Source organism: Akebia trifoliata, chromosome 11, assembly GCF_017979445.1.
Source record: "Akebia trifoliata isolate Shusen 1 chromosome 11, ASM1797944v1, whole genome shotgun sequence".
NCBI lineage: Eukaryota > Viridiplantae > Streptophyta > Magnoliopsida > Ranunculales > Lardizabalaceae > Akebia > Akebia trifoliata.
In genome coordinates, this window is record NC_141385.1 from 5,560,819 (window position 1) to 5,572,154 (window position 11,336).

At 32.3% G+C, this 11,336-nt stretch overlaps 1 long non-coding RNA gene across 2 annotated transcripts; it reads right to left on the reverse strand.

Annotated features, from left to right (window-relative positions):
• Positions 1-2,709: 2,709 nt before the first annotated feature.
• LOC147390549 (uncharacterized) lies at positions 2,710-10,921 on the reverse strand. 2 transcript variants are annotated; one of them, XR_015182493.1, is made up of 3 exons: positions 6,506-8,309; positions 3,750-3,860; positions 2,710-3,169 (listed from the first exon to the last, which is right to left on the reverse strand). It is a non-coding gene; the product is annotated as an uncharacterized LOC147390549 (long non-coding RNA). The 2 variants fall into 2 exon arrangements; XR_015182492.1 differs by lacking the exon at positions 6,506-8,309 and adding an exon at positions 10,476-10,921 and having other exon boundaries at positions 2,713-3,169.
• Positions 10,922-11,336: the final 415 nt, after the last annotated feature.

The following is an 11,336-nucleotide window of genomic DNA, read 5'->3' on the forward strand; positions in this document are numbered from 1 at the left end:
AGAACGGCTATGCTCTGTGAAGAATCTGAATATAAGCTAGGCAATCTCAATTAAATCTGAATTTTCATGAATGTCTCTTGGTTACCTTTGATAATTAAACCGCTCCACCTTCCGATCCATGAGCAATGACTTGCTACATGGATTGAGTTATTCTTGGAATTGATCTGCATTATGGATAGTTAGCAAAAGCTGATTTGATTTCTCTAAACCTCCTTTCTTATATCTTCAATCTCTACTTTCTGTTTTTAATTCAAATTGCAAGTTAATTTCCATTTCATTTGTGCAACAAATCTGTTTTGTTTTTAAGAAAAATCTGTTTTCCAATTCTATTTTGGACTTTTATCCGATTGAATTTTTGAATCCAAACTGTCCCTGTGGAACGAATTCGACTTGCCCAAAGTCTTAGTTCAAATCTTTATCTTTGCATCTTTATTGCAAGCTTTACAATCGATCACTTGACAATCAAGTGGCATTCTATCGGATCATAGCCAAGTTGAGTATCTCCTATATAAAGTTTCCTTTCAAATACTGTATTAGAAGACAAATGCTATTTAAAATAAAAATAAAATTTTTTATTAAAAAGTGACAAATGTTATTTTAGTTAGCCTAAAATTTGTTAAGTGCTTCAAGAGACTCAACAAATTCTTCTCTATTCTTAATATTTAATATTATTTTATTTTACAAATAAATATTTATTGAAACCTACTCAAATCTTATTAAGAGTTGTGACCTTGGAATATAAAAAAAAAATGATCTGTTGTCACAGGCTTCTATAGAACGAAATTATGTGATTTGAAATAAATATTAAAAGAATATTATTTTAATTATTAAATTCTAATTTTAACTTTTAATGATTGAAGTCTTGGACATTCGTTTATGACGCATTTTGATGTAGTGGGAGTTCGGTATCTGTTCATTTTCAACACCTTGAATCAAGTTCAAATTTTTTTAATATTTTTTTTAATGAATATAATTTTTTCAATAAAATCTAGAAAGATGTGTGTTGGATTGTCAATGTAACCATCCATATGGGTCCAACCAACCTTAGTAAGATTTGAAATCTTACTGAATTAATAAGGAAAGTATTGCTTATAATTTTATATTTTTATTTTTATTAATTATGATCCAAAGTACCCTCATTATATGTGATGAGTCTTGGTCTCGATTTTTATTGTTTGGCTCTTTATAATAAAGAGCATCTTCAGTTTAAAGAATCTATTGGAGTTGTTTTAAGTTGGACTTGAACACAAGAACTCAAAGTTGTTTTGCAATGTGTCAAACCAATTGTTAATCATGTAAGATCAAAGTTATTCCAGCTTCTAGTTTTAATAAGAATCTAAAGTGGAAACAACTTTTCAAGTCCAAAAAACATGGATTTCCTTTCCAACTTCAGGTTTTTTTTAATTTATCAAAAATTTCGGATCGTTTCTGTAATTTTGCATTTTACAGGACCACATTCACAAATATTATTTCTCTTTTGGTTGACAAAGTGCTCAAAAGTCAGAGCCTACCAGGTGTGCTCCCACCAGAGCTGGTCAAGCTTCCCTACCTGCAAGAAATGTAAGAACACGTCCTTAATCCCCTGGCGCACTTTAGCTTTTCCCTGCGTTAATTCCTTAAAATACGCATTTATTCAAACATGAAAAAACTTCTTCATCAAATTCTTCACAGTGATCTCACCCGCAACTACCTTAACGGTACAATACCTCCAGAATGGGGTTCAATGCAATTGGTGAATATGTAAGCTCTCCCATTATCTTACACCCATGGTTTACTTTAGCAAATCAATGCTTTTGTTTTCTAAAATTAACGTAAATGTATCACTGCAGCTCCCTTGTAGGAAATCTATTATCGTGTCCAATTCCTATAGAAATTGGAAACATTAGCACTCTCAGAAATCTGTGAGTTCTAATTTTATATATATATTTTCTCCATTTTGTTGATATATTGAAGTGTTTAAAATTTTCGTCTAACCTGGAATTTAAACTTTCAGGACCTTGGAGTACAACAATTTGTCAGGAGTTCTTCCTCGAGAACTCGGAAATCTGAATTTGTCCCGTGGGGTAGTCAGATTATCACGACTCTTTAAATTTTAAAATATTTTTGAAAAATTGATAAAATCTACTCCACGTTCTCTCAAGTATAACTAACAGTAGAGATTTAAATTTTAAAATAATTTCACATATATATATACACTCATCTCACAAATCATTGAGTTGACTTGGCCTAGACAGACATTAATCAAGATTCAAGATAGCAGTCTAATTGAAATTCCTTGGAAAGACTGTTTCTTCAATCATTTATGAAACTTACAAGACTTTGGAATTAAATCCATCCAATAGGACAAATGCCTCTTAAGTTTAAGAAGGAAATAATACCATATTTTAACCCCAAAATATTCAGCATTTGGAATCTTGTAATCATTTTCAATAACGAAAATAGCTTCATGGGCATTTTGGTAAAGTTTCATCAAATAACTATTTGGCCACATTTTTCTTTTTATATACTAGTAAAGTGCACGTGCGTTGCACGTGAAATACATGTTTAAATAAAATATACTTGTCCACAGCAAAGATGGAAAACATGGGAATCACAACTTCCAAAGATTGGCATAACATCCCAGCGTTGGGATTAATTATTTCTTAAAAAGTCAAACAACAAATAGTGCCGACCCCATATGTAACTCACTAAGAGGAGAAATATGTATGGATGTTAAAAGAAGAGAGACATGATGAGGAATACTATATTGTATTAACAGTCTATTGTACAGCCCAAAACGACCACTGATCTTACACCTGAAATCAATAGGAACAGTTTGTTTTTTCATTATATTTACACTCATTTAAATTTCAGTCATAAATTAGTTGACCTCCTTTTACTAGAAACCGTCTTCATTCTCTTTACATGCGTCACCCAACCCAAAGCACCACCACCATCGTTTGCTTGTTAAGTTGGTTGTTGGGCCCAAACTTACTGATTGGTTACCTGCTGACTTAACTTCACATCCCTCTAGGCCGATGGAGGACCAAGATTCGGACCTTTGACATTGTGACCCACAGTGGGAAGAGACATGGGACCAGTCCTAGGCTTCTCGGAGATCTGTGTCTGGAAATGCAATCTTCATTATGTCAAAGAAGAGAACTTGTACTTTCCTCACTTAAGATCTCACCTGTGCATCAAAAACAGTTCATTGAGATTCTGGCTTCGACTTGTCAAAATAAGGAGAATATGAATACATCCCTAATAACAATTCACTAAATGAAGAGAGGATTGTTTTGTTATTTTCTTTTTTGACTATGTTCCCTATGAATTGGAAGAATATTCTAATTAGTTACACAACAAAGAATAAAACTACAACATTTTTAAGGTCCTGAAAATATTTGGAAAATCTAAACATTTCTTGAAGCTAATTTTTTTTGTTAACTATGATTTCATTAAAAGAAAAAGAAGTTGAACAGATTCTCTAACACGTAACGTTTTTTACGGAATGGAACACTGTTCTTGATCACAAATTTTTCTTTTAATTTTTAAAAGAGCTACAATAAGAAAGAATTGTTACGTGCTTTAAAACATGTACCATGTCACAGGTCTTCTTTTCTATATAACTTCCATCTATATTTTCTCTTTTTAATTCTTCATTTTATATAGATTTTCAACAAAGAATTCAAATTTGAAACACGATTGAGTCAATATATCAGAAAAGAAAAATTAGCAATACATCGTTGTTACATTCTCTATAGAAACCTTACCATATTGGGTTGTCGTATTGGCCAGCTTTGCCTAGAAGAGGGACATATCTGGTGGTGGACCGTACACAGTCTTCCATGAGAGTGGAATGAGCCATCCATCTCCTTCATTGGCTACACAAGAAATCAAAGGAAGTCGTGTTGAAAAATAAGAGGAAAATAATAATAATTGCAATCTATGGCAAAACTTCTAATTGAAACCAAGTGAGATCCGGTTGGAGACTCGGATGTTTCTAAATAGACAAAGCCTGATATACATTGATAGATTAAAAAACTATTGGTATTTGCATATAGAGGACACGAACACGATACACAAAAAGGGTCCAGTTTAATAACAAATTGGACCTACTTAAGAGCTATATCACAAAATTAACCGATCTGAAGATCCAAGGCACTCAATCTAAAGACCCTTTTTTTTTTTCTAAACTGCTCATCATATATTTTCAGTTGAATGGATGGTTAGCTTAACATAGACAAACTTCATGTGCACCAAAAGGTCCTCCATAGAGCCAAATGTAGCTGTTTTCCATGTTTGTGAATGCAACTCATTTAAAATATATATATATATATATTAAAGCTGTCTGGGCATTAATAATATCCATAAGAATTCAAAATCCAAAGGTTTTATGATGCAAAGTAAAATTAGAAAGAAGGGTCTGTATGACAGAATGAGGATCATTATCTTCAAGTGGATACTACCCCTTAATCTTCCCTATTCCCTACACAATCTCCTTATAAATAAAATCTCACTGAAACATGAAATCCTCAACGAAGAATCCCTAAAAGTCCTTGAAGGCCTTACACCAATATAAAAAAAAACTTCACACCACAAAACAGAAAGCCTAATGTGATTATCATTCTCTAGAAACGGTTTGTAAGGTATTCGATAAATAATCAACAGGAAAAAATAAAAATAAAATAAAATAAAAGAGGTGTGGAAGATTAAAACCAAGCATACTCATCACAGAATTTTAATTCTGAAAGAATTAAATATTCAAATATTTATATATTTAGTTAAACTCAGAAGATGACCGAAAAAAAATAAATTAGGAGACCCAAGAAAAATCTGATCACATATGCTACAAATCATATTTATATCATATAATTCAAAAAGAAAAAACATCTTTTATTATAAAGAGATCAAGAAAAGTAAAACTAAAAGAAAGGAAAAACAAAAAATAAAAATATTATGACCGGAAAAAAAAATAAATTAGGAGACCCAAGAAAACACATATGCTAAAAATAATATTTATGTCATATAATTTAACAAGAAAAAACATCTTTTATTATAAAGAGATCAAGAAAAGTAAAACTAAAAGAAAGGAAAAACAAAAAATAAAAATATTAGAACTTGTGTTTAAATCTCTTACCGAAAAATTGGAGGGATGGGAAGTCGAAGTTGATTGATGTTAATGAGAAGAATGTTAGAATATTATTGTTTGTAAGCGTAAAAACTATAATCAAAGAATTTTTGGCCTTTCCCCAGTTAATAGTTAATCTTAATCGGTGAACTCCAACCGTTAGATTTAAACAATTTTATTGTAGATTTGAAATCTAATGTTTATTACTCATTAGCCCAGCACGAGTGTAGCATTTATGCATCTAATATATACAAATCTCTCTCAGAAATAATATGAGCCAAATTTTTAAAGAAGTGGATCTATTTGCATATTTTGGAAATGATGAGGAAATGAATTTTGAAGAACAAGAAAAGTAAGGTTTCACAGCTTCCCAAAAAATAAATTAGCGATATCAAGGACTTTAATGATTTTGTACTTTTATTGATCCTTAAACGCAACTAATGATTTCTGGACAAATATGTATACCTGATCATGAGATCGAGAAGAATTTATCTCCCTTTGTCTCCATGTGTATATGAAATACCTCTAACAGAAGTGGAATTTACCATTCCCTAAGTTGCACAAAGGAGATATAATTTCACTCATAATTAACCCAAAATTATAAGGGTGTGTTTGATTAATGGGAAATCATTTTCTAGGAAAATTATTTGCCCGGAAAATGATTTCTCAGCATTCATTTGAATACACATGAAAAACAACTTGGGAAGCATAGTAGCAAGCACAAGGTATGAAAGAGAGTAACATAAAATATATCTCTTCAGAACCCCATGACCGAAAGTATACAAATAATCAACCCGCCACAACAAAATTCAAAAAGTGGGATTCTACAAATATTTATTTATCCCAGATATCGAAACCAACATTTTCGATCAAAACTTGAATGATTCTCCAAAAACTATGAAGAATCAAATCAAATTACTATCTGATTCAAAACTTCTACCAAATGAACTCTGATTTCCTAAATCTCCTACATGTATCGTGCTATCCAAATCTTCTCTGCTTTCCATTGAAGTCAAAGAAGAAATACAGTACAAGCATCAATTGTAAAATCAGTGTTGAGAATTAACTAAAAAATATCAAACATCTATAGATTGGATCACTAAATTTCATCCAAAGACATGAACAAAAGTACATAAATCTAATAATAAAAAAAACAACTCCAAATATGGAGAACAAAAATATTCACAAACATATATAGATTGGATCACAAAAAATCATCATAAAACATAAATAGCTCTAAATCTGGGGGGGGGGGGGGGGGGGGGAAAGGTCATCTTCAAAACAAAAAGTTGTCTCTTGACAATCTAAAATGCTTAGATTTTCAAAAAGTACAACCAAAGACACAAACATGAAATAAATAAATATAAATAATAATTAAATGCAAGTAAAAATCGTTACCAGAGATGAAATTGTTCCTGAAATAAAATGCTATTTTCGATCTTTACGTACAAATATAATCTGAGAAAAAATAAATCATACAAATTGGAAATTAAACTAAAGAATCAGAAATCGGAACCACATGAGAGAGAGAGATAGAGATACGTGGTTGAGATAAAAACTGTAAAGCAGATGAAAACAACAGAATTGATGGAATCAATCTCAAACCTCACTCTCCACCAATCCAAACCCTAAGTCAACAAAACGATTTTAATTCCCTCAAACAAAAATAAATAAATAAATAAAATAATTTTGCAAATTCTTAAAGTGATGTATTCGTCTATTAATGGTTGGTTGGTTGTAATATATTTAGAATATTTCCATGAAAAGTATGGATATAAAACCATGGAGATGGATATAGAGAAAAGTTGCAAAGAATCTCAAGACACTAAAAAAATCACTTGCCACACACATAGGGTTCAAACAAGTCATGTGTTTCTTTAGTATCCAATGCGGAAAAAAAATGTTAGCCTCGTCCAAGAAGAATAAGAAGAAGAAAAACAACTTGAAACTGACTTAAACCATTGTTTTGTGTGCTAGGTCAATCAACGGAGAAAATTCAAAGCTACTTCTGGAAAGGTATGAAATCGCACCAATTATTAGTCATCTTAATTGCTTTGGCTAACCTCTAGATCACATGGGTATGATGCAAAAAGATGCACTGAAATGACTGGAAACAATTAAAAATGGGAAAGATAATGATGAGCATCCTTACACATTAGAAATTATCTGAGACTACTACTATTTAAAGTGGATATTTTAGCATGGATACTATCAAGTTGCAGCTAACTCATAAGATATGTTAAACCACACATTTGATAGCTCAAACCTCATACCTATATTAGTATTACCCATCTAGAAGAAATAAGTCTAGAAGTTTTTGCTGACATTTCCTCTAAACATGTCTTGCAGGATATGTTTGTGTACGAGGATTCGACCAGAAAACCCGTACACCCCGTCCACTCATGGCTAGGTTACATTTTCCAGCAAGCAAGTTGGCCATGGCAACCAAGTTGGCCAAGACGAAAACAAAACCAGCTGAAGTGTAGGCCATGGTGCAGAGAAAACAGCTAACACAGTCCGGACTGGGATCTCTGTTTCAAGAACAGATCATTCGTCGACATATTGCTATTCATTTAATGATGCATCCTCTAATGCAAGAGGCATTCACCAGCTGTGACCAACGCAGGCAGCTCGAAAGGCAAAAAGGGAAAGGTCAAGTTAAAATGTAAGAACCCAGGAAAAATGGGTTGTAGTCTGTACATGATTAACATTGTGATTTATTTCATTTAAAGCTTGAAATTGAGCCATTTTTACAATAACCAAGGTTACATAATGGTCAAAATCAATAAATAAATATACATATATACTGTATGAGCTCGAGTAGGAGCTCAAGTAAACCTTATCTGCATGCTAAACTCCATTTACATTAGTTCTATGACCCAAATATAATTGCATTTGACTAACCCTAATGGTTTTGTCTAATGGTATTCCTATCAACATTATGTTGTATGTATAAGTTGATGAAGGAAGATTCAATTCAGAAATTAGTAGGGCTAATTCTATTTTAAAATAAACTTTAGTGACCATATAACGTAATAGTGACTACTACAAATAACTTTATCCACTTAAGCTGCTCCTGGAAGAAAGAATAACAAGACACTGGTAGCAGCCAAAGGGCTTTCTTTCATCAATTTCAAAACTACCCACATGAAGTAATCACATGATGTGAGATCAACAGTTTATAAGGCAAAAGACTAACATGACAATTGCCACTATCTGGTGAGCTATTAAGCCATTTCAATCCTGACCATATGCAATATCCGCAAGATGTGAGATATACAGCTTATAGGACAAATGGCCAAGTTAAGTGTAGATAGAAAATAAAAAATAAAAGGAAACCCGACAAGAATCAAGTTACCCCACTTAGTTTTGACACAGTTGCTTCAAATATTCCCCAACCAATGAATGTGTCTTATCTTTTTAATCCAAGGAGAACAACTCATTCTACATTGCAACTGATTGATTTCTTTCTTTAGCAGCAAATGTTCAACACAGACCTATTAGTCTTACCAACGGCCATTGTAATCAAGCATGTCCGGGTTCCCATGCATGGCATCACATGATTTTTGATAGGCAACATAACAAAATTAAATGCTCAAGAAACTGCCCCAAGTAAACTGGATTGAAGCACAAATCTTGTGGATGATTTTCATTTTTTTTAAGACTTGGTCAATTACACCTAAACTTGGGCTTTATCTAGTTTTATGACTCACCATCATCTATGTCATCAAAGCTTTATCCCAAAATCTGGGGATAGCTGAATAAATCAAGAACTTGTATTCTGTTATATATGACGTCATGTCAACTGTTATCCATTTTAAAATCTACCTCCACTACATCAACTTGCACATTTCTTGTAATTAGGATTGTAAGCAGTCCACATTGCACATGACCAAACCATCTTAATCAACTTTATTTGAGCTTATTAGCACCTATCAAGGCTATTACTACATTTTCATGCAGAAGTTCATCTCTAATTTTAATTTCTTAGTCTTTTCATTCGTCCGTCTCTTGAATTCTGCCACACTGAATATCTGAACATGTTTCTTGATGGTCCAAAATTCAGGCCCATAAAGCATAATTGGTCTTACTGCCATATTATACTTCTCTCCCTTTAGTTTGATTGGGATATGTCAATCGCATAACCTTTCAAAAGCACACCACCTTAATTATCCAACTACAATTCTATGCACAATAGTCATTTCAAGGTATTCCCTAGCCATAAATTTATTGTTATTCCTCTCGATATGTATCCTTATTAAAGCTGCACAATACACATCATAAGTTGTCACTGGTTAAAATTATTTTGAATTAAAAATTATCAATACTCGCAATTATTAGTCTATAACCATTGGGCGTAACTGTTGTGTCCTTCAGTAACACCTTTTGTGATTTGTGACTTTTTTTAAAGCACCCCTCCATAAAAAATTGTACCTCTTTGCATTTAGCACCTCTCTACAAATTCTAATTGGTGTGTTTTCCACTTTGCTTTCAAAAAATATGTTTTTCTTATGTTTAAAGCTTGTGTTTCCTTTTTTTTTTTTTTTCCTTTTGACTATTGGTGATTGATCGATCTTAAAGGGTGTATCTTGAGACAAATCATTCTCTTACCTACGAGAAACAAAGGCTCGCATTGGAGTCGTTCTACCCATACTCAAAATCAAGAACTCCCACATACAACAATACTACATCAACACATGGTTGATTGTCTATTTATCCTATAGTCATAAGTTCTTTAAGACACAACAATACCCAATGTATTTTCCCTCTGTTGTGTTACACTTCTACACTCCAATGTTTAGTATTTTTAAAAATATTGTTCATCTTTAGGGAGCCATACTTATTGTTTGTTCATTCTAAAATTGAAACCTAGTGCTGCCCTCTCAAGGTTGGGACCATTGAATCCTGATAGAGTGATGCCTAGACATTGTCGGTACATGAATAGGGGCAAGTTCTACCTTTAGGACAGCGTGCATAGTAAAATTATGAAAAACGTAGTTGTGTGTGTATATATATATATGGGTCCCGTTCAGCTATTAAACTAAAAAGATGACCGGAAAATAATAAATTAGGAGACGTAAGAAAAATCTTATCACATATGCTAGAAATCTTATGAAAAAAAAAATTAGGGAAACAATTTTGAGTTCTCAACATATGCAAATCAGAAACAAAAATTATAAAGGAAAAAAATTAATGAAAAAAAACATATGTCAGACATTTTATCAAACAGTTGGCATGCATATACTTAATTATGAAAGAATTAAATATTCAAAATGCCATATATTGTAAAGAGATCAATAAAAGAGAAACTAAAAGAAAGGAAAAAATAAAAAATAAAAAAATTAGAACTTGTGTTTAAATCTCTTACCAAAAAATTGGTGGAATGGGAGGTCGAAGTTGATTAATGTTGATGAGAATATTGGGTGAGAGAGAAGATTAGAAGATTGGGTGAGGAGATCTGATTTTTTAATTTAACTAAGTATGAGAAGATTGGGTGAGAAAGAAGATGAGAAGATTGGGTGAGGTGATCTGATTTTTTAATTTAACTAAGTATAAGTATGTATACATTCGAAGCAACGTGATCTTTGAAGATGGTTGCACTCGAAAAGATGCAAAACGGTTGCAATCGAAACGGTTGGAAGCAAAGAGATGCAAAACGGTTGCAACCAAGGAGTTGAAAAGATATACACTCCTTGCGAGGAAGAAAATGATGATGACGATAATCACAGAGAAGACAAGAAATTCGTCCATTAATGGTTTGGAGAGAAGAAAGGTCAGGTTGGGAGAGAAGAAGATGAAGAGGTCCAAAGAGAAAGAAAGGGATGTAAATGGTATTTTATAAAAGAAAAGGATATTTTATAGGATGAGTTTTTTGTGGGATATAAAAGAGATTTATAATAATATATAAGGGTATTTTTGTAAACAAAAAAGTCGTACGAATGAATCTCCTTTTAATATAGGTAATAGATAAATACTTGAAAGAAAAAGGGTTTGATAACATTAATGAACCAGATGGGACACATTGGATCTAACATGTAAATCCTGAAATATTCATCCACGGGATTCCTACTCTTAATTAGGGCTGAAAATGAGTTGAGAGCAAACTTCTAACACTTTTACAATATATCTAAGGGCCTGTTTGGACAATTGAGTTGGTAGACTTTGCCAATACTAATTTTTAGGTTAAGGCTTTGACAATGACAATGTTAAAAACCTAAACCAATGGTTC